The sequence below is a fragment of the Myotis daubentonii genome, chromosome 1 (assembly GCF_963259705.1).
Source record: "Myotis daubentonii chromosome 1, mMyoDau2.1, whole genome shotgun sequence".
NCBI lineage: Eukaryota > Metazoa > Chordata > Mammalia > Chiroptera > Vespertilionidae > Myotis > Myotis daubentonii.
In genome coordinates this window covers 176,709,406-176,730,871 of record NC_081840.1, presented here as the reverse complement: position 1 = coordinate 176,730,871, position 21,466 = coordinate 176,709,406, and the positions used below count along the sequence as shown (strand labels likewise).

Genomic DNA, 21,466 nt, shown 5'->3' with positions numbered 1-21,466 from the left:
CCACAGTGGCAGTGCAGGGGACAGGAGGGACTCCACCCTGTCATCCAAGGTGTCACTCTTTTCCCAGAGAACCAGATAGCGGATTTATACCATTTGCTGCTGATCAAAAGACAAATAATAGAGACACTTAAGGAGTTCTACATAGGTGGCCTTTGCAAAAAAAAATGTGAAAGCTTACAAGTTTACCACTAAAAATCCAAAAGCTTTAGAAAGAAAGCTTGGTTATTTTGGGATAGTTAACTTTCTGAGATCCACTCTATATTTTGATCTCTCTCTAGAGGGAACTAAATTTAATTTAATGTTTTCTGAATTACTCAGCATTCTCCTTGTGTATACTGTGGAACTATTCTATAATGAAATGTACTTTGGGGGCCTATTCTGTGGTGTCTAAGGCTATTACTTCTTATGTCAAAAGACCTAATAATCACAGTGCTTTTCAAAATTCTTGTATTATGTTTATAGGACATTTTTTTCTCTTGTGCGCACCATCCATAGGGAAGTGTGACTTTGTTGTTGTTGTTGTTTTTTATCAGTGTGGACAGTTTGCATTCCTCAAAAAACTCCTTTCAATCTCAACTACCCCTGTATAATTATTATTTATTTTGTGCTGTGTACAAGAAAACCAGTAAAAAGGTTTATAAAATAGTATATGTGGAATGAGAGACAATAACATTCTCCAATGGCCCATGAGATTTTTTATGAGAAAAATGCATGTACCAAAGTGCATAGACAGAGCGACATCTATTTTAGGTGCTCAGGAGACTTTTGGTTTATGTCCAAGTTCTTACTTGTGTTCTGTAGTAGAAGTTGCCATGGATGTGGTTTTGGGAGAAGTAAGGCATTGCTGCATCTAATATAGAAAATTCTGGTTCTTCTCCTTTTTATAAAGTTATTGGAGGTATATGTTAAGGATTCAATGACTAATCAAGCCCCAAGGGGCAGACTTAGTATTAATAAAGTAGTAAGTATTTTATTTTAATCCCATTCACTTCAGGCATGTGCTGTTCACATGCATACATGGCTGGGAAATCACATAATAATGCTTTGTAGGGAAGAGAGAAAAGGAAAAATATTTATCCTCTAGTCTGTATAATTCCCCTGTATGGAGATTATGCCTTAGGGAAAAAAATAATGCAAGGCTAATTTTCTCAATGATAGCTTGATTTCTTTAATGGTTTCCTTACTTGTAAGTAATTTCTTTTAAACTAAAAATACCATAAAGCAATTTTATAAACTGTGTACATTGAACTTAGTAGTACCATATAAGATTCCTTATATTTAATATATCTTATGTTGTGCATTTCAGAACAGAAGGAATCACTAGTTTCTCAATGATCTTGATAATGCTGGAAGTCACATTTATTCATCCCACTCTACACAAGAAAAAAACTGCATATATTAGACAAATACATGAAACCATAAAGTGAGTCCAGGATAATTCTAAATCCCAACTTTAATCTAATTAGAGTCTATTGCTAATTACTTGATCATACAGCTTCAGAAATATGTTGTGAGGCCTTTTGTGTTAGAGCCCCTTTGGGCTTGTTATTTTTTATTTTTCAAATTAGGGGCCCGGTGCACGAATTTGTGCATCTTGAAAGGAACTTGGGCCCTGAGGCCGCAGCAGGCACAGGGGCGGGTCTTGGCCCATCCTCCACTACCCCACCTGGCCCTCCTGCTGTGACCCCCGTCACCTGTCTGCCAGCAGCCCTGCTCCTGCTGCCACCACTCCTCGCCCTGACAGCGCCAGCCCCACTCGCACCTGCTGAAGGTGGGACATGATTGGGGCCGGAGCCATCAGCAGGTGCAAGTGGCAGCTGCTGCCCCGATAGCCCCTCAGGAGTAGGGGAAGGTGGAGAAGCCCTCAGGGGTGATCAGGGCCAGCAGCCGCCACTCGCACCGTGATGGCACCGAGCAGTCGGGACTGGTGCCAGGCACCAGCAGCAGGTGCGAGCTGCAGCTCCAGTACCGCCAGAGGGTGTGAGCGGGGCTGGCACCAGCAGCAGGTGCAAGAACCGGGTGGGACTGTGGCACGTGGGAGCAAAGAATTTTCAGTAACCACCAGAGGCTCGCCCCATGACAGCGACTGGCGCCCTGCCTTGGTCTGGTGCCCCCACTCACCTGCTCCACCATCACACTGTGGCCGATGCCCACCATGTCCCACGTACTCCCCATGGTGGTTAGCGCACATCATAGCGACCAATTGTTTAGTTGTTTGGTTGTTCCGCCATTCAGTCTATTTGCATATTAGCCTTTTATAATATAGGATATATATATGTTGTTGTTGTTAATCCTCACACAAGGATATTTTCCCATTGATTTTTAGAGAGAATGGGAGGGAGGGGGAGCGACAGAGAAAGAAACATCCATGTGAGAGAGACACATCAATTGGTTGCCAGGGCCCAGGATTAAGCCTGCAACTGAAATATGTGTCCTTGACTGGAATCAAACCTGGGACCCTTCTGTCCACAGGCTGATGACTATCCACTGAGCCAAGCTAGCTAGGGCTTGGCTTAAGTAATTTTTTAAAATATACATTTCACATAGTCATTGTAGAAATTATTTCTGGCCGTTAAAGCCTATTGTGGTGCACATGGCAACTTTCTGTTTTAAATAATGAATTAGGGACTGTGTTTTGTCTGCAGCAATAAATTTAAAGTCTACATATGTTTGGAAGTATTATCTAATCTAAAAGCTAGAGATTTCACTTATTTTTACTCCCTGTACTTTCTGTTAAATGGAATAAGAGATAATACGAGTTATTTTAAAATAAAATCTTATTGCAATTAAAACACAGCTCCTTAGAAATAAAAATATATATTTTGAGATAATGCAATAAAGTTTTTCTTTACTTGACTGAGTCTTTCAGTTTAATCAAAACTTAATTTTCACATCCATACCTAATTAGAATTTGACATATGAAGGAGCATGTATTTTATAATCAGTACTATACTACCACAGGCCTAAACATAAACCTCCTGAAAACTCAGTGCCATTATGAATACACATTGCTGTTCACAAAATGATTTTTAAAACTAGAAAAGGAAGAAACCTCTGACATAAATTAAGGTCCTTCTTAACACAACCTGATAAGAATTCACCCAAACCCTCAGAACCTACCCACTTATGAACCAGAATTCAGTGAGCAAGATTTATGGTTTCCCAGGGGCTGTCAAGTTGAATGCTGGAGGTGTGGACAGGTGAGAGAAGCTATGGATGTTTCTGAAAATGTTGAACAGGGAAAGATAATTGCGTTGTTCTCATAAAAATCCACATTTAGCACATTTTCAGTTATAACCTCTCAGAAAATATGTTCAAAATGACTCAGGTCTGTCCCATTATATGAAATACCTTTGTTTAATGTACTGAATTGGTATTTTGGACAATTTAAGAGGTGATGTGATTGAAGACCAAAGTTCTTTTTGTGCATCTAAGTCATGCAATAGATTTTTGTTGAATGCAATCCTTAAATTAAAAGGGCATTAATGATTAAAGTATACTAAAATTATGTGTTTTATACTTCATATTTTATTACTGAAGTGTTTGTTATTACTGAAGTATTAGTTCACTGCTGGGTCATGCTAAAACATAAAGACTTCATTAAGCAATGCTACTTAATAAATTACGAAGTTGCTCTTAGCAAACAGCAATTTGGAACTGTAAATTGCTATGAAGAAAAAACATCTAGTACCTGCAAGTCAATAATAATTTAAAAAGTAGAGTTGGAGAACATGAAAGTATCAGGCTTTTTTTCTGTATTCTTTTATTTGGTATATTTTGCTGAAAGTGTTAAGGAATTTATAATACACTTGCTACAGTCAGATATTGCTATTATTTTATTAGAGGTCCAGTGCACAAAACTTGTGCACTGATAGGGTCCCCAGTGGCTTCTGACTGCCAGCCGGTGCCTCCCTCCCTTCCCCCGGCCAGCCCCACCCCTGGTCGAACTACCGGACAACTCCTGGCCAAGGGGACAATTTGCATACTACACTTTTATTATATAGGATATTATTTTTTGTTGTTTTATTGGTTAAAATAGGGGGAAATTAGAAGAATGAACATGGCTGATTCTAAGACAATTTTTTAAAATAGATTTTTATTATTTCAGAGAGGAAGGGAGAGGGAGATAGAAACATCAATGATGAAAGAGAATCATTAATTTGCTGCCCCCTGCATGCCTTCCACGGGGGATGGAACCTGCAACCAGGCATGTGCCCTGGCCAGAAATTGAACTATGACTTCCTGGTTCATAGGTCGATGCTCAACCACTGAGTAACATCAGCTGGGCTAAGACAAATATGATATTGGTCATCTTAAAATTTTACAGAGTAATTTTTAAAAATATATATATTTTATTGATTTTTTTACAGCAAGGAAGGGAGATGGATAGACAGTTAGAAACATCGATGAGAGAGAAACATTGATCAGCTGCCTCCTTCACACCCCCCACTGGGGATGTGCCCGCAACCAAGGTACATGCCCTTGACTGGAATCGAACTCAGGAAACTTCGGTCCGCAGGCCGACACTCTATCCACTGAGCCAAACCAGTCAGGGCAATTTTTAAAGATTATGTAAGTTATAGAGTTCTAGGTAAACACTGATATTTTTCCAAACTAACTAAAAAGAAAAATAATCTTAAGGAGCAGTTTCCTTTTGCTTCAGCTTCTCTCTCTAACCCACATTCTTTTGACAACATTTAATACCAAGGGTGTCCTCTGGGGTTCTTCTCTGTAGCACGTGCTAGTCCCTCAGGGTGGATAGCACTTGTATGTCCATTCCCACACTTGAAACCATTATGAGGAAAACTGAATACAATGGGATTGAAGACAACCTTCCCGCAAACCTCTGTGTAAAATGCCCTACATTACCCATAAGGGATATAACAACCATGATTATGAATAGTGACAATATAAGAGGAAAATAAGTTATTGTCACCCATTCCACCCTGTAGTGGATTCACTCCTATTGTCAGATTTCTTTCTATGACTGTGTCTATAGTATGGTATCAATTTTTCTTTTATCTTATTTTTATAACATTAGCTTAATATTGCATACTTGATTCTACCTTCTCTCGTTTAACATTTTATTGGGAACTTTTTCTATATCATTCAGAACACTTTGGAAAAAATTTACAACTGCCTAATAGTCTATTCTATGGCTATACAGTACATAGTAACACATGTTAAGGATCTACATTATTTCAGTGTGTTCTGTCAATAATAAAATAAGGAGAACCATTTATTTTCATATTATTTTTGCTCATTTGATTATTTTAGAGCTGTAATAACTTCAAAATTCACAAGTCCAAACCCCTCTTTTCACAAAGTAAGGAAAATAAGTCCAGAAATATTACTCATCTAGACCCTAGAATTCCAGCTTTCCGTCTAATGTCTAAATCCATCCAGAAGTAATGACTGGATGATAAATTTATTCAGGGGCAAGAGGTGAAAGCACAGTTTCCTTCTGTCTGAGTAAGAGGTCAACCATGTACCCTATTCTCTGAAAAATCCTCAGGGAACGGAAGGGTTCTCATACTAAAGGAAGAACTCAAGATTCCATGCCAGAGTCTTTATTACACAAGGGGTGATAAACATACAGCCGCGATGGGAACACTTAAAACAGCTGTCATTTCATTAATGAGTACTTGCTAAAGCATTTCCTGGGCCACTGTTGTTCGTGGAATTTTTTAACAAAAATATTTATGTAGATGAAACTAGGACTTGCTTCAGAAATTACATTCTCTTACTTGCATCTTTTGCTTTTCCTCAATGCACACCCAACATACAAGCCTCTGCAACTCTACAAACACTCAACTTTTTTATCCAACCTTTCTCTTCCTGATGCCAAGAAAAATGTGTATTTTTCTGTCTCTGCTTCCTCACCTCCCTCTGACTCTATAACCCTTTGCCGTTTGGCATTTATTTCTACCGTAAAACTGAAAATACCTCTCAGGAGTTGCTAATGATGGCTGAATGAACTGCTAAATCCAACAGCTCTTTGTCCCTGTGCTCATCTTGGCTCCTTCTGTCTTTTACACAGTTTGCTGTCATGTTCTTCTTGTCTCTTGACATTAGGGATCTTCTAATAGCCTACGGCTCTGCCCCTATTTCCCTCACTCTCTTCAGAGAGCTCCTGTCTTCCTCCCACCTCCTGGTTCTGGTTCTGAGAGTCTGTGTTTGTTTCATTTTCCCCCTTTATGCTTTCTTCCTCAGAAGATTGCATCCAGACCCATGGTTTCGACTGAAAGCCCAATCTAGAGTTGTGCTTAGCAAGTCCTTTTCTAATTCACACTTTGTGCGAGTTGTCATGAAGGTCCCCTCCCTCTGGATGTGCAGCCTATGCATGAGGACCTTTGGCCCGGCAGGGTACTGGGCTGCATATCAGCCCACCACCTTATGTAGTTCCCATGCCAGTCAGAGCCACTGTGCTATGCTGTCTCGAGTATTCTTGTACTTTGAACTCAACATCGTTTGTGCACTCAAACCAGCCCTTTATCTTCATCTTTTTCCTCACTTTCTGTACACCAGAATTATTACAGAATTTCAAAATATATATTTCTGGAATTCCTTTTCTCCACTCAATGGCTACCGCCTTGCTCAAAATTCCAATGAGTCTTTAGTAGATGGTTAAGGGCTATGGAATTGAATTTTAGGTTGGGCACATTTAACATGTATCATCATCCTATGCAAGTTACTTAATAATTCAAAACCTCCATTTTTTTAACATAAAATCAGGATACCAGTAATGGCTAACATATATCAAACCCTTGTATGTGCCGGCCCCAATTCTCTGTGCACTCCTAATGCATCCCTTCATTTAATACTCAAAAAGCACATTTTATTAGATTTTACTAACATTCTAAAAAAAAATAGAATCCAATTAATATTAAACAGGCTGGTTTATTCTTTATGAGTTCGATGTGCTTTTTGAAGAAGACTACAGTAAAGTTAAACCCAGGTAATACCAATGACCTTGGTCCAGTTGCAAGTGTAGTCAAACAAGGGCTAGTGGGTATTTTATTTTGTTTTGAGACAAAGGCATCTCCTATCCACTTTTTTTTTCTTTTAAGAAAGGGGAGCAAGAAAAGTAAAACAAAGCATTTTTCTTTTTTTAATAACTACAAATAGATGATGCAAATAAACACTTCTTTACTTAATGTTTCTATGGGTTTTCTCTGTTGTTTTTTTTTTTTTCTTCTTCTTTCTTTCTTTCTGACTCAGCCTTGTAGTCATGAAGCAAATAAGTGGAGTGGCTAGGAATCGGTCCCAGGTTTTTTGACAACAGGCTCTCTGCTTCATTTGCAGGCTGCTGCTCTTTCTTTGAATTTAAGAACCCATGCAGCAACACAGTCAAATTTTAAGTGGGAATACTCCAAAGTAATGAGTACGGGTTTTCAATGTATGCCAGGAATATTGTTTCACTGTAATTTAATCCTGGAATAATAGGTTAATTTAGCTTTTCCAAATCAACATGTGCCTGTCTCTTTGAGTAGAGAAACTGATCATTTGCCTTAGTATCCAATATGGTTTTTTAAAGCTATTATTAGCGCCTGCTCTAATGCTTTTCCCCAGAAACTGCCAAGTTATTTGTGTCACAGAACTTAGGTTCTTTCTTAGCATCAAAGGCTTCTGTGGTTTATTTCATTTCCTTAATCAACTCATTAATTACTTGTAAATGGAAGTTGCATAAATCATGACAATAGGGGAGTTGGGTGGGATTTCAAAGATATTGCAATTAAGCCTCCTCTTATTCCTAATGATTCAAACAGTCCAAAGTAGGCTAAATGTCTTATCAATGGTCATAGAGCAGGACTAGAACATGCTTCCTCTCTACGAACATCTGCCTTACAATGATCCCTGCAACTTGTTGGAATATTAATTGCATTTGATAATCTCACAATTATAATAGAAATAAACCCAAGTCCTCTTTCCTTCTCTCTCCATAATTGGAATCCAGTGTGTATATTAGAGATCCATCCTCTTTTTCTTTTTTTAAAAATATATTTTATTGATTTTTGACAGAGAGGAAGGGAGAGGGATAGAGAGTTAGAAATATCGATGAAAGAGAAACATTGATCAGCTGCCTCCTGCACACCCCCTACTGGGGATGTGCCCACAACCAAGGTACATGCCCTTGACCAGAATCGAACCTGGGACCCTTGAGTCCGCAGGCTGACGCTCTATCCACTGAGCCAAACCAGCCAGGGCCGTCCTCTTTTTCATTCATAGGAGCTGCTTTTGCTGGAGAAAGCCTTTTGCTTGAGTAAATTTCTTCAGCTCCTGAAATGGGAGTGACATACATCACAAATGAAATAATGAAATGTTTAGAATCATCCCCAAAGTGCAACTGCCAATGCTCCACAGTGTTCTTTGAAGTAAAGTAAATCTCCGCATCAGAGATATACTTACACATTTCAAAAAATATGAACATTATGCCATGGCAGCTTTATAATATGAAATGCCACATTTCTTATGGAGAGAGAGAGAGAGAGAGAGAGAGAGAGAGAGAGAGAGAGAGAGAGAGAGAGAGAGATTGGGAGAAAACGTCTTGGGATAATAACTTGATAAGAGTGAGCGCTTCCCTTTCTCCCTGGGGTTTGTAACCTCCTCTGCCACTTTCTCATATAAACATTCGGCGTCGGCATTTCTCTGCAGCCTCCCCTTTGTGTTCTTTGCCACATGCAGGGGGTTTTTCAGCCTAGACCGCTTCCTGGGTCTTGTCCTTGGGAAATCATTACCTTTTCTGGGATGCTCTTCATGGCCCCATCTCTGTCCCTTGTTCCAACAGTATCTCCCATGGCCCCCATCCCTTTGCATGTTAACTTCTTGCCTCAATGGCCCACTCTCCTTAGCTCAGCCACATTGTAAGGACAGGAACTTTGTCTTCCACTTTTGTATGACCAGTGCTTAACACAGTGCCTGACACCTGGATGGCCAATTAGAGGACCCAATATTTCTCTAGTCTTATTGTTACAAAAGGGTATGAATCCTGCTTGAGGTGTTCACATGCAAGGATATGTTAAAGGATTGGTCAACTTTTCAGACTAGACACCTGGTCAGTCATTGGAAAATAAAAAGACTGAAGCAAAAAACACAAGCTTACTTTTATTCCCACTTGGTAAAATACTTCAGGTTTCTGCTCTACATATATTTTATATCATAACTAGAGGCCCAATGCACTAAAATTCATGCAAGAGTAGGCCTTCCTTCCCCTGGCTGCAGGCACCGGCTTCCCTCCGGCCCAGGCTTCATCTGGAAGGATGTCCAGAATGACACCCGGAAGGATATCTGGTCTAATTAGCATATTACCCTTTTATTATTATAGATAAAGCTAATGAGCATTCTAGTGTTTTATTAAACTTTGCTTCTCTTAGCTTGCTCATATTTGCAAGAGTTTCAGCAGCCCTTCCACATGACAGAAACTTAAACCACGAGTAAACATTTCAAAATATTTCTTGAATGTCAGCACTGAGTCTGTTCCTTACATTTGCTCAAATCTCATTTATTTTACAAAAAAATACTGCCTCAGAAAGGAATGACTCAGGGAAAAAAAGTATTTTGAATTTTTTTGTTTAAAACAGTATTGAGATTCAAAAGGCTAAACTCCATTAAGCCTCAAAATCCAAAGTTTAAATTACAAAAACAATGACAACAACCAAATAAAACAGATCTCTTTATCCCATTGCTAAGAGCAGATAATGATCCTCATGGTAGTGGGGCCAGAGGGGAGAATCAGAGGGAACAAGGTAACCTTGAGCACTTGCAGGATGACGGGATTCTGAGTAAAGGCCCCATGTACTGCTACCCTTGGCACCACTCCTTGAGCTGCATGTGGGAGACAGAACTGAAAAATTGGATCAGACTGGGGAGATCTAAGAGCATAGGAATCTGTGAATCACTTCCTGTGTGAAGTGCATAGAGGCTAAAAAACTCAGAATCATTTTTTAGTGCTGCTCTGCTTGATGCCAGGTCCTTAGAAATGGGTATCCAGGCAGACATGTCTAAAACAGCCTCCCCACATATCCCCATGCCCTGTGTGCAGCCAAGAGAGGAAGAGAAGGGACAGTGAGAGCCAAACCTGGAGGAGGTTGGAGTCACCACAAGGAAGACTTAGTCTCTGAGTCTCTAGACTGGTGTCCAAGAGCAGACAGGGAAGGGGAAACAGCATCTCAGAGATGCCCATGTGTGGAAGATGATGACGATGGAACACTTTCCCCCATACAAGACATGGAACCTTGGAAATCCCTGAGGTTATACGGTTCCAAGAAAGTGGAGACCCTGATTAACCAAGATTAAGTTTTTGCCATCTTTGCCATCAAACAGTATTAAAAAAAAAAAAGAAAGAAAGTTACATTTTATATACTGGATTTTGTAGACCAATATTCATTCCTTCCTTCTATATAAGATATCCTATATAATAAAAGGCTAATATACAAATCGACTAAACAACGGAATGACCGGTTGCTATGATGTGCACTGACCACCAGGGGGTAGATGCTCAATGCAGGAGCTGCCCCCTGGTGGTCAGTGCACTTTGCTCAGCCAGAAGCTGGGCTCACAGCTGGTGAGCACAGCGGCGGTGGTGGGAGCCTCTCCTGCCTCTGCAGCAGCGCTAAGGATGTCTGACTGCAGGCTTAGGCCTGCTCCCTGGGAGTAACAGGCCTAAGCTGTCAGTCAGATATCCCCCAAGGGCTCCTGGACTGCAAGAGGGCACAGGCTGGGCTGAGGGAACCCCTTTCCCCCAAGTGCAGGAATTTCATGCACCAGGCCTCTAGTATATATATAACTATCTTTTTTTTTTTTAAACTATCTATTTTACTCTGGAAAATACTAGTATAAAAAGAATGGTTTATAATCTTATCAAAAGTCTGAACTATACTTTTGTTTCTTTGAAAGGAGGAATATCAAGGTTAGAAAGACAAAGTGTAGGATTTGACTTGTTTAGGTCTGGAGCATAGAGGTGAAAGGATTAGGGAATAAAAAGAGTAATCTTATAGGAGAATCTCTACTCTCAACATCTTAATGGAGCTTCATATTTTAGTTTCAGTTTCATCTATATTCTGATCTCTAAGGACCAGAAACATATGCTATCTTTCTAATCCTTACTGAAGTTATCTTAAGTGACACAGAGCAAATGCTGAACTTTTGATAAATTGCTCAAAAGGATTGTTGCCTGATTAAAAGTTCCTTATAAAATGAGTCCTTATTGGAATTGAGTGATCCTTACGTTCTTAAAGCATAGTTAAGCTGCCCAAAAAGTAACATCTGCTCAGTGTCTATGGACTCCAAAGAGATCAAAAACAGAAAGAAAAAAATAAATCACTTACTGGCTTTCTGAGGGGTTTACAGTTTACTCAAAGAGTAAAGGCTAAATTTGGACTTGCCAAGAACTTCCCTCTGAAGATCTAAGTCCTGAGAAGTTCTTTACTCATCTTACTGTTGTGAGATTTTTCCAAACTCATGGCCTATTTAGGTTTTCACCAGTCCTCTGGGACATCTGTGGAATTTCTTGGCCAAAACTTGGCGACTGACTGGGTGTGGCCCAGTTTCCTGCTACCCAGTGTGTAGACAGAGAGGGGTGGTATGCAGAAGTAGACTTGTGTACATGGGCGGGGTGGGAAATTGTCACTGTATGCAAATGAAGGCTCTAAATGAAAATCGTTTTTGAAAGCCAGGCATGGAAGCCCACAGGTTTAACAACATTGTGGTTTAATTTGGGGAAGCAGTGAACATCAGGGGTACCAAGATGTGGCAAATGAGATCCAACCAGCCAGGGTGAGCAAGATGATAGGCAAAGATCAGGTATACTAAACAAGTGCAGCAGGCTTTGCTTCCATTTTCAGGGAAATCAGTCAGCAGATTGGCTCGAGTTCAGAAGAGGACTCTTCTTAAGATTGAAATGGAAAGCCGAAACCGGTTTGGCTCAGTGTATAGAGCGTCGGCCTGCGGACTGAAAGGTCCCAGGTTCTATTCCAGTCAAGGGCATGTACCTGGGTTGTGGGCATATCCCCAATAGGAGATGTACAGGAGGCAGCTGATCGATGTTTCTCTCTCATCGATGTTTCTAACTCTCTATCTCTCTCCCTTCCTCTCTGTAAAAAATAAATAAAATACATTTAAAAAAAAAAGATTGAAATGGAAAGCAAGATGTAGTTTCATTAAACAACTGGGTATTAGATACTAGATAGAAATACACCAGAAAGCAAAAAAACTCGGGTAATAGTAGGGAACCCAAAATCCGATCCTAGAGTGTGTGGGGTAGGGCTGAACTAGCAGTGTGGTAGTAGAAGGAAGCAAATTAAAGATATTGGTAATCAGAGAAAGCCAGGTATTCTGCAGGAGTATGTCTGCTCTGAAAATCTGGTAGTCATGGTTGACTACTAGAAGATCTTAGGGGAAATGGGGAAGTCAGTGACAGGATTTTAATGCATTCCCTATGGGAACTGTTGCTGGGCCTGAGATGTGATGTTAGGATACTTTAAAATCCCCTCCTGATGTCTTATTCCACCAACAGTATAGCATTTACTATTCCAAGACTACAAGATTCTTTACTTCTCCTTGTTTTAAGATCTAAGTAAGACTGCTTCATTGCCTGAATTTCTGGCCTGTCTTTTAAGGCTTTAATTTAAAATATTCTCTTCTTCTGTCTTCTTTCAATAAATCTGTGGATTTAGATTTTTTTAGCAGGTGCAAAAATCACCTGAAGAACTTAAAAAGCAGATTTTGGGTCCTTGCCCAGTCTCTGATTCAGTTAACCTGGTATGAGGCTCTGGAATATGTATTTTAACAAAAACTGCAGGCGATTATGAGACAGGTTGTCCATGGCCCACACTTTAAGAGGCACTGTTTTAAGTCATCTAAATGCCTTGAGAAATTTACCAATTCATTGGCCATTTTAGATCTCTCATACTGCCCCTTACTCCCCATGTAGCAGCACAAGTCATTCTTTCTCACACCATATATCTTGATTTTGGCCTGTGAAAATCCCCATACCTATATCCTGGGCCAGAACATTGATAGTCTTAGAATACAATTCAGAATTCAAGATTGATAGTGCTTTTGCTGTCTTTAATATTATTGTATCTATAATTTAAAGGACAATTTGCTTTTATTAAAATTTAAATCTATCCTGGAATATAAAAATGTCTTAAATGTATACCTGAATTATACGGTTGTATTTTTTCCTCTTCCCAGGGTGAAATATCTCTTTCTAGTTATTAGAGAACTGTTTTTTCAACTGTAAGCATACAGATAGCTGCGGAGTCCTGGTAGGAATTACAAAGGAGTATTAGGGATGTTTATGAGTCCCTTTTAGAATTGGAAGCTGGGCAGCCAGCAGTCATCACATATGGGAAAGATTTACATTGCCTGAGTAGGCTCAAGTTTGATGTAGCATAAATGGTATTTTCAAGAGCTCCAGTTCCCCAGATTTTCCATGGCTACAGTATATGCTCTTGTCTCTGCTGAGAAATATGCTGGTCTAGGGAATAACGAATAAGCATTCTTCCAGGCACCACAGCCATAGCCTTTTGTTGTTGGCCAAGTTCAGTGTGACTGTTTCACATATGATTTTTGCTCTCCATGAACTAGATTGGAAAAAATGAAAACCTGGTCTAAAAATAAATACACCAGGCATTTAACCACTAATCAGTAAACATCTATTATTACTAAGGTCTATACGAAACAAATAGGCAGCCTATGCCATGCTTTGAGAGTCCAATGCTGGTTACAATTGTGTTGTTTACCTTTTTTAACCCAAGAAAGAAATAAAGAATTACAGAAAGGAAGGAACTCCATGAGATAATATATAAAGCAAATTCTCTAAAAAATGCAGATAGAATTGGAATTAAATGTCCATATTTGGGGAATCCGTGAGATTTGGGGAATTTAAGTTTTGGAATTCAAGTCAATATAAAAAATTTTTGATAATGACCTTATGTTCAGTTTATGAATTCTCCTCCTATAACATATTCACGTAGAGCAAAAATACATATTTGAGGGTGAAAATAGGAAGCAACAATGTAAAATATTGGTCCTTACCAAAAGTAGTTAAGACTTGAGAGTTGAACCAAAAAAATACTGAGTCATATATGGTTCTCACCAAAGTTTTTAGCACTCTGCTCTCCTGTCACACAACAGAATTAAACATTTCCCCTCTTTTGAAATTAGTCACTGCCTTGTACCCTGTTTTGACCAATGAAAAAGGAGCAGAAGTGATGTGTCTCACTTCCAGGTAGGGGTTTAGATACTACAGTTCAGATTATCGTGTGCCCTTCCTACTGCTCTGGGATTGTGGAAGCACATAGTATTGGGTCCTGAACGACTCTGATGAGCGGAGGCCTTGGCTGACCCACAACAGACAATAGTGTAAGTCAGGAATAAATGCTGTTATGGAATTGTTTGTTACTGCAGCAATATCTAGTCAATCCTGACTAGTAAAAACATAAACATGGTGACAAAAAAAATACTTCAAGTGTTTAATAGAAAATGGAGCTTTCCCAAGTAAAGCTGAAGATTATCAATATGTATGATTGTGCATTGTCGATCTTTTAAAGGAACTCTAGAACCAGTCTAACAGAAAGAATTGTGCTTGTTAGTTCAATTGCAAGGTCAGGTTTGAGTTAAAAATGCAAAAAATAGTATTGATTTTTTTTCAGTGTGGGATATGTAAAGAGCAGGAATATACAACAAAACTGTCAATAATGATGACATTAGAAAAGTGAGAATCGGAGTGAATTCAATGGAGATTGTACTTTGCCTTTTAACAATTCATTTTTTCAAATAAGCTTGAAGCACTTTTATACTTAAAAATACAAAGATGGGAAAATTTAATGCCATTCCCCCAATAAAAATCTAAAATTTTAATAATTTTTTAAAAATATATTTTTATTGATTTCAGAGAATAAGGGAGAAGGAGAGAGAGATGGAAACATCAAAGATGTGAGAGAATCATTGATTGGCTTCCTCCTGCACACCCTCTACTAGTGATCAAGCCTGCACCCCAGGCATGTGCCCTAAATTGGGAATCGAACCTTGACCTCCTGGTCCATAAGTCGATGCTCAACCACTGAGTCACACTGGCTGGGCTAAAGTTTTAATAATTTTTAAAACTGTATTTTAGAGAAAACATGGTTCTCAGGATTAAGAGAATTCAGGATATGCTGTTCCTGAAGGAACATTCTAAAATCAAGGATATGGAAGAAAATGCAGCATGATACAGCCACATTATCTGTATAAAAATCCAGGAACACATGGTCTCAGCATAGCATAGACTGCTTTAAGAAAACATCACTCAGTGTATATATATATATATATATATATATATATATATATATATATATATATATATTATATATTTACTGCACCTTGTATGTTGTAATTATTTTTTTTAATTTCTTTATTGGTTAAGGTATTATAAATGTGTCCTCATCCCCCGATTAACCCCCAACCTAATCCCGCCCCCTGTTGTCCGTGTCCATTGGTTTGGCTTATATGCATGCATACAAGTCCTTTGGTTGATCTCTTCCCCTTACCCCCACCCTCCCCTACTTTCCCTCTGGGGATTGATAGTCTGATCGCTGTTTCTCTGTCTTTGGATCTGTCCCTGTTCATCAGTCTATGTTGTTCTCTATATTTCACAAATGAGTGAGATCATGTGGTATTTATCTTTCTCTGACTGGCTTATTTCACTTAACATAATGCTCTCCAGTTCCATCCATGCTGTTGCAAATGCAAGAATTCCTTCTTTTTTACCGCGGCGTAGTATTCCATTGTGTAGATATACCACAGTTTTCTAATCCACTCATCTGCTGATGGGCACTTAGGCTGTTTCCAAATCTTAGCTATGGTGAATTGTGCTGCTATGAACATAGGGGTGCATATATCCTTTCTGATTGGTGTTTCTGGTTTCTTGGGATATATTCCTAGAAGTGGGATCACTGGGTCAAATGGGAGTTCCCTTTTTAGTTTTTTGAGGAAACTCCATACTGTTCCCCATAGTGGCTGCACCAGTCTGCATTCCCACCAGCAGTGCACAAAGGTTCCTTTTTCTCTGCATCCTCTCCAACACTTGTTTGTTGATTTGTTGATGATAGCCATTCTGACAGGTGTGAGATGGTACTGCATTGTCATTTTTATTTGCATCTCTCTTATAATTAGTGACTTTGAGCATGTTTTCATATGTCTTTCGGCCTTCTTTATGTCCTCTTTTTAAAAGTATCTATTTAGGTCCATTGCCCATTTTTTGATTGGATTGTTTATCTTCCTTTTGTTGAGTTGCATGAGTTCCCTGTAAATGTTGGAGATTAAACCCTTATCGGTGATATCATTGGCAAATATGTTCTCCCATGAAGTGGGCTTTCTTGTTCTTTTGTTGATGGTTTCCTTTGCTGTGCAAAATCTTCTTATTTTGATGTAGTCCCATTTGTTTATTTTCTCTTTAGTTTCCATTGCCCTAGGAACAGTATCAGAGAAGAAATTCCTTTGGCATATGTTTGCGATTTCTCTGCCTGTGGATTACTCTAGTATTTTTATGGTTTCCCGTCTTATGTATAAGTTCTTTATTCATTTTGAGTTTATTTTTGTGTACGGTGTGAGTTGGTGGTCTAGTTTCATCCTTTTGCATGTATCTGTCCAATTTTCTCAACACCATTTATTGAAGAGATTGTCTTGACTCCATTGTATGTTCTTGCCTCCTTTGTCGAATATTAATTGGGCATAGTGGTTTAGGTCGATTTCTGGGTTCTCTATTCTATTCCATTGATCTATATGTCTGTTCTTGTGCCAGTACGAAGCTGTTTTAAGAACAGTGGCTTTGTAATACAGCTTGATATCTGGTATTGAGATGCCACCTACTTTGTTCTTCTTTCTCAGGATTGCTGCAGCTATTCAAAGTCTTTTTTTATTCCAGATGAATTTTTGAAATGTTCATTCTAGATCTGTGAAATATGCTGTTGGTAATTTAATGGGGATTGCATTGAATCTATAGATTTCTTTGGGTAGTATGGACATTTTGACGATGTTGATTCTACCAATCCATGAACATGGTATGTTCTTCCATCTGTTTATGTCTTCCTCTATCTCTTTTTTAAGTGTCCTGTAGTTTTTTGCAAAGAAGTCTTTTACCACCTTAGTTAAGTTTATTCTTAGGTATCTTAATTTTTTTGGTGCAATGGTAAATGGAATTGCTTTTTTAGTCTCCCTTTCTGTAAGTTCACTATTGGTATAAAGAAATGCCTTAGATTTCTGTGCATTAATTTTGTATCCTGCTACATTGCTGAATTCATTAATTAAGTCTAATAATTTTTGGATGGAGTCTTTAGGGCTTCCTATGTACGGTATCATGTCATCTGCAAATAAGGACAGTTTTACTTCTTCTTTTCCAATTTGGATGCCTTTTATTTCTTCTTTTTGTCTGATCGCAATGGCTAGTACTTCCAGTACTATGTTGAACAGGAGTGGTAAGAGGGGGCATCCCTGTCTTGTTCCTGTTCTTAGGGGAAATGGTTTTAGTTTTTGCCCATTGATTATGATGTTGTCTGTGGGTTTGTCATGTATGGCTTTTATTATGTTGAGGTATGATCCTTCTATTCCTACCTTGCTGACAGTTTTTATCAAGAAAGGGTGTTGAATTTTGTCAAATGCTTTTTCTGCATCAATTGATATGACCATGTGGTTTTTATCTCTCAATTTGTTTATGTGATGTATCACGTTTATTGATTTGTGGATATTGTACCATCCTTGCATCCTTGGGGTAAATCCTACTTGGTCATGGTGTATGATCTTTCTGATGCATTGCTGGATCTGATTTGCTAGAATTTTATTGAGTATTTTGGCATCTATGTTCATGAGGGATATTGGCCTATAATTCTCTTTCATTGTGTTGTCTCTATCTGGTTTTGGTATGGGTGATGCTGGCTTCATAGAATGAGCTGGGAAGTGTTCCTTCCTCTTGAATTTTTTGAAATAGTCTGAGGAGTATATGTTTTAGTTCTTCCTTGAATGTTTGGTAAAACTCCCCTGTGAAGCCGTCTGGCCCCGGGCTTTTGTTTGCTGGGAGCTTTTTGATGACTGCTTCAATTTCTTCCATAGTTATTGGCCTATTGAGATTTTTAGAATCTTCTGGATTGAGTTTTGGAATGTTGTATTTTTCTAGGAATATGTCCATTTCCTCCAAGTTGTCTAGTTTGTTAGAGCAGAGTTGTTCATAGTATTTTTTAACAATTCTTTGAATTTCTGAGGGGGTCTGTTATTTCGCCTCTTTCATTTCTGATTTTGTTTATTTGAGTCCTCTCTCTTTGCTTCTTGGTGAGCCTGGCTAGAAGCTCATCAATCTTGTTTATCCTTTCAAAGAACCAGATCTTGGTTTCATTGATCTTTTGTATTGTTTTTTTGGTCTCTATGTCATTTATTTCTGCTCTGATCTTTATTATCTCTTTCCTTCTGCTCACTCTGGGCTTTTCTTGTTGTGCTCTTTCTAATTCTTTGAGTTGTAGAGTTAGATGATTTACTATAATTTTTTCTTGTTTTTTGAGGTAAGCCTGTAGTGCTATAAACTTCTCTCTCAGGACTGCTTTCATCGTGTCCCATAGATTTTGGATTGTTGGGCTGCTATTGTCACTAGTTTCCAGGGTGTTTTTAATTTCTTCTTTGATCTCATTGGTAACCCAATCATTATTTAGTAACATGTTATTCAGCTTCCAAGTGTTTGAGTTTTTTGTATTGTTTTTATTGTGGTTTATTTATAATATAATGCCATTGTGATCTGAGAAGATGCTTTTTATGATTTCAATCTTCTTGAATTTGGGGATTCTTTGCTTGTGACCCAATATGTGGTCTATTTTTGAAAATGTCCCATGTGCACTTGAGAAGAACGTATATTCCGTGGCTTTGGGGTGAAATGTTCTGAAGATGTCAATTAAGTTCATCTGATCTAGTGAGTCATTTAGGATTGCTGTTTCTTTGCTGATTTTTTTTTCTAGAGGACCTATACAGTGATGTCAGTGGTGTGTTTAAGTCCCCTACTATGATTGTGTTGTTGTTGATCTCTCCCTTGTTATTTTCCAGGAGGTTTTTAATGTATTTGGGTGCTCCTGCATTGGGTGCATATATGTTTATCAGGGTTATATCCTCTTATTGTATCAATCCCTTTAGTATTATGAAGTGGCCTTCCTTATCTCTTGTTGTGGCCTTCACTTTGAGGTCTATTTTGTCTGATATAAGTATTGCTACCCCAGGTTTTTTTTCATTTCCATTTGCCTGAAAGATATTTTTCCATCCCTTCACTTTCAGTCTGTGTGAGTCCCTTGTTCTGAGGTGGGTCTCTTATAGACAGCATATATATGAGTCATGTCTTTTTATCCATTCAGCCACTCAATGTCTTTTGATTGGAGCATTTAGTCTGTTTACATTTAAAGTTATTATTGAAAGGTACTTGCTTGTAGTCATTTCTATTTTGTGCCTGTGTTCTTTCTTACCTTTATATTTCTTCTTTTTACAGCATTTCCTTTAGCATTTCTTGCATTGCTGGCTTGGTAGTGATAAACTCCCTTAGCCTTTTTTTGTATGCAAAGCTCCTGATTTCCCCTTCAATTTTGATTGATAGTCTTTTGGATAGAGTATTCTTGGATCCAGTCCTTTGCTTTGCAACACTTTATATACTTCCTTCCATTCCCTTCTAGCTTGATGTGTTTCTGTTGAGAAATCATTTGATAATCTGATGGGGGATCCTTTGTAGGTAACTCTCTGTCTCTCTCTTGTAGCCTTTATGATTCTTTCTTTGTCTTGTACATTTGCCATCATTATTATGACGTGTCTTGGTGTGGGTCTTTTGGGATTCATCTTGCTTGGGACTCTCTGTACTTGTGTAACTTTTTTCTTCCCCATATCTGGGAAGTTTTCTGTCATTATTTCTTCAAATAGATTTTCTAATTCTTGCTGCTCTTCTTGTCCTTCTTGAAGCCCTATTATGTGTATGTTACTTCGTTTCATGTTGTCCCAAAGCTCCCTTAGGCTCTCCTCCTGCTTTTTAATTTTTCTCTCCAGTTGCTGTTCAGATTGAGCTTGTTTCTCTACCTTATCTTCTAACTCACTAATTCGATCCTCTGCTTCTTCTAGTCTACTGTTGAAACCTTCCATGGTGTTTTTGATTGTAGCTATATCACTTTTCATTTCTTCCTGATTCTTGCATAGGTTGTTGATTTTCTCATCCATCCAGTGAATGAATTGTACAACCATTACTCTGGATTCTTTTTCTGTCATGTTGCATGCTTCAATTTCATTAATTTCCTTTCTGTTGACTCATTTTCTTTCCTCTGGGGGTTGTGTCATCTCCCCATTCTGATTATCTCCAGATGGTTCAAACATCGAGCTGCATTGGTCTGGGCCATGTACAGTGGGAGCCTCACCCCACCCTAGTTTCACTGAAGAGCTCTGACACTAAGATGTGTGGTTGTGGTGGGTTGGTGGGAACGCTCAGAGTCAGTGTTACCAGCGTTCAATGTGGCCTCATGTGCGCCCTTAGAATCAGGGACCTTGCCTGCACCATGCTGAAACAGAGACCCCCCTGGAGTGTGTAGAAAATCAGAGCCCCTTAGTGTGGCCAGGAGTCAGAGTTCCCCAAGAATCTAGTATCACAGTCTCTGTTGCTTTGCGTGGCCTCACGTTGAGAATCAGGGTCCCTGTGTGCCCATGCACCAAGAATTGGAGTCACTGGCTCTTAGTATGAATGCACAGGGAATCAGGAATCCCAGGTGCAGGTGATAAGAAACACAGTAAATTCACTGGTGGTTGGTGCTGCCTCCTGCCCAGAGAATCGGGGTCCCGGGCCTGCGCCAAGCGGGACAAGTTCCCGGTGTTTGTGTGTTAGCTCCCAGGCCAGGGCACCTGTAGCCTGCGCTGTGCTGGACCAGTTCCCGGTGTTCCCACACTTCCAGGCTACAGTTCCTGTAGCAGCACTGAGGCCCGGGCAAGGGGTGGGTCTATCAGTTACTATGGAGCTGCCCGCGCCTGTGGGGAGGGGGATGGGCTCTGTTACTCACGGATCTGCTGCGGGGATTTCTGGACTCTTGGTGTCCGTGAGTCTGTAGCTGTGGTTGCAGGTCTCTGTCCACAGGGGCTGCAGGGTCCTGGTTTGTGTCTGAGACCAGACTGGGTGGTGCTGAGACCAGGATCCTAGTCTCAAGCAGCTCTGTTTCTCAAGATGGCGTGGTCTCTGTGCCTGTGCTGGCCGCCCAGGAGTGTCCACGCAGGGAGCGGGGTTCCGCCATCTAAGACTGCCTGGTTTAGCAGCTCCTTAGAAGACCTGCAGAATCTAACTGTCCCTCGATCATACACACACACTCCACACACGTCCACACACTCCTCTATCACTTCCTCGCGCTCTCACACTCTCTCCTTCCCTACCTTCCTGCCAGTCACCATCTTCCTTCTGTCTATAAATATATTTTTAAGTTCTATACAGTGTATT

At 39.4% G+C, this 21,466-nt stretch overlaps 1 protein-coding gene across 5 annotated transcripts in view; it reads left to right on the top strand.

Annotated features, from left to right (window-relative positions):
* The window catches only part of ARHGAP24 (Rho GTPase activating protein 24), a 542,367-nt gene that overhangs the window by 335,726 nt on the left and 185,175 nt on the right, over positions 1 to 21,466 (top strand). The window lies entirely within an intron of this gene.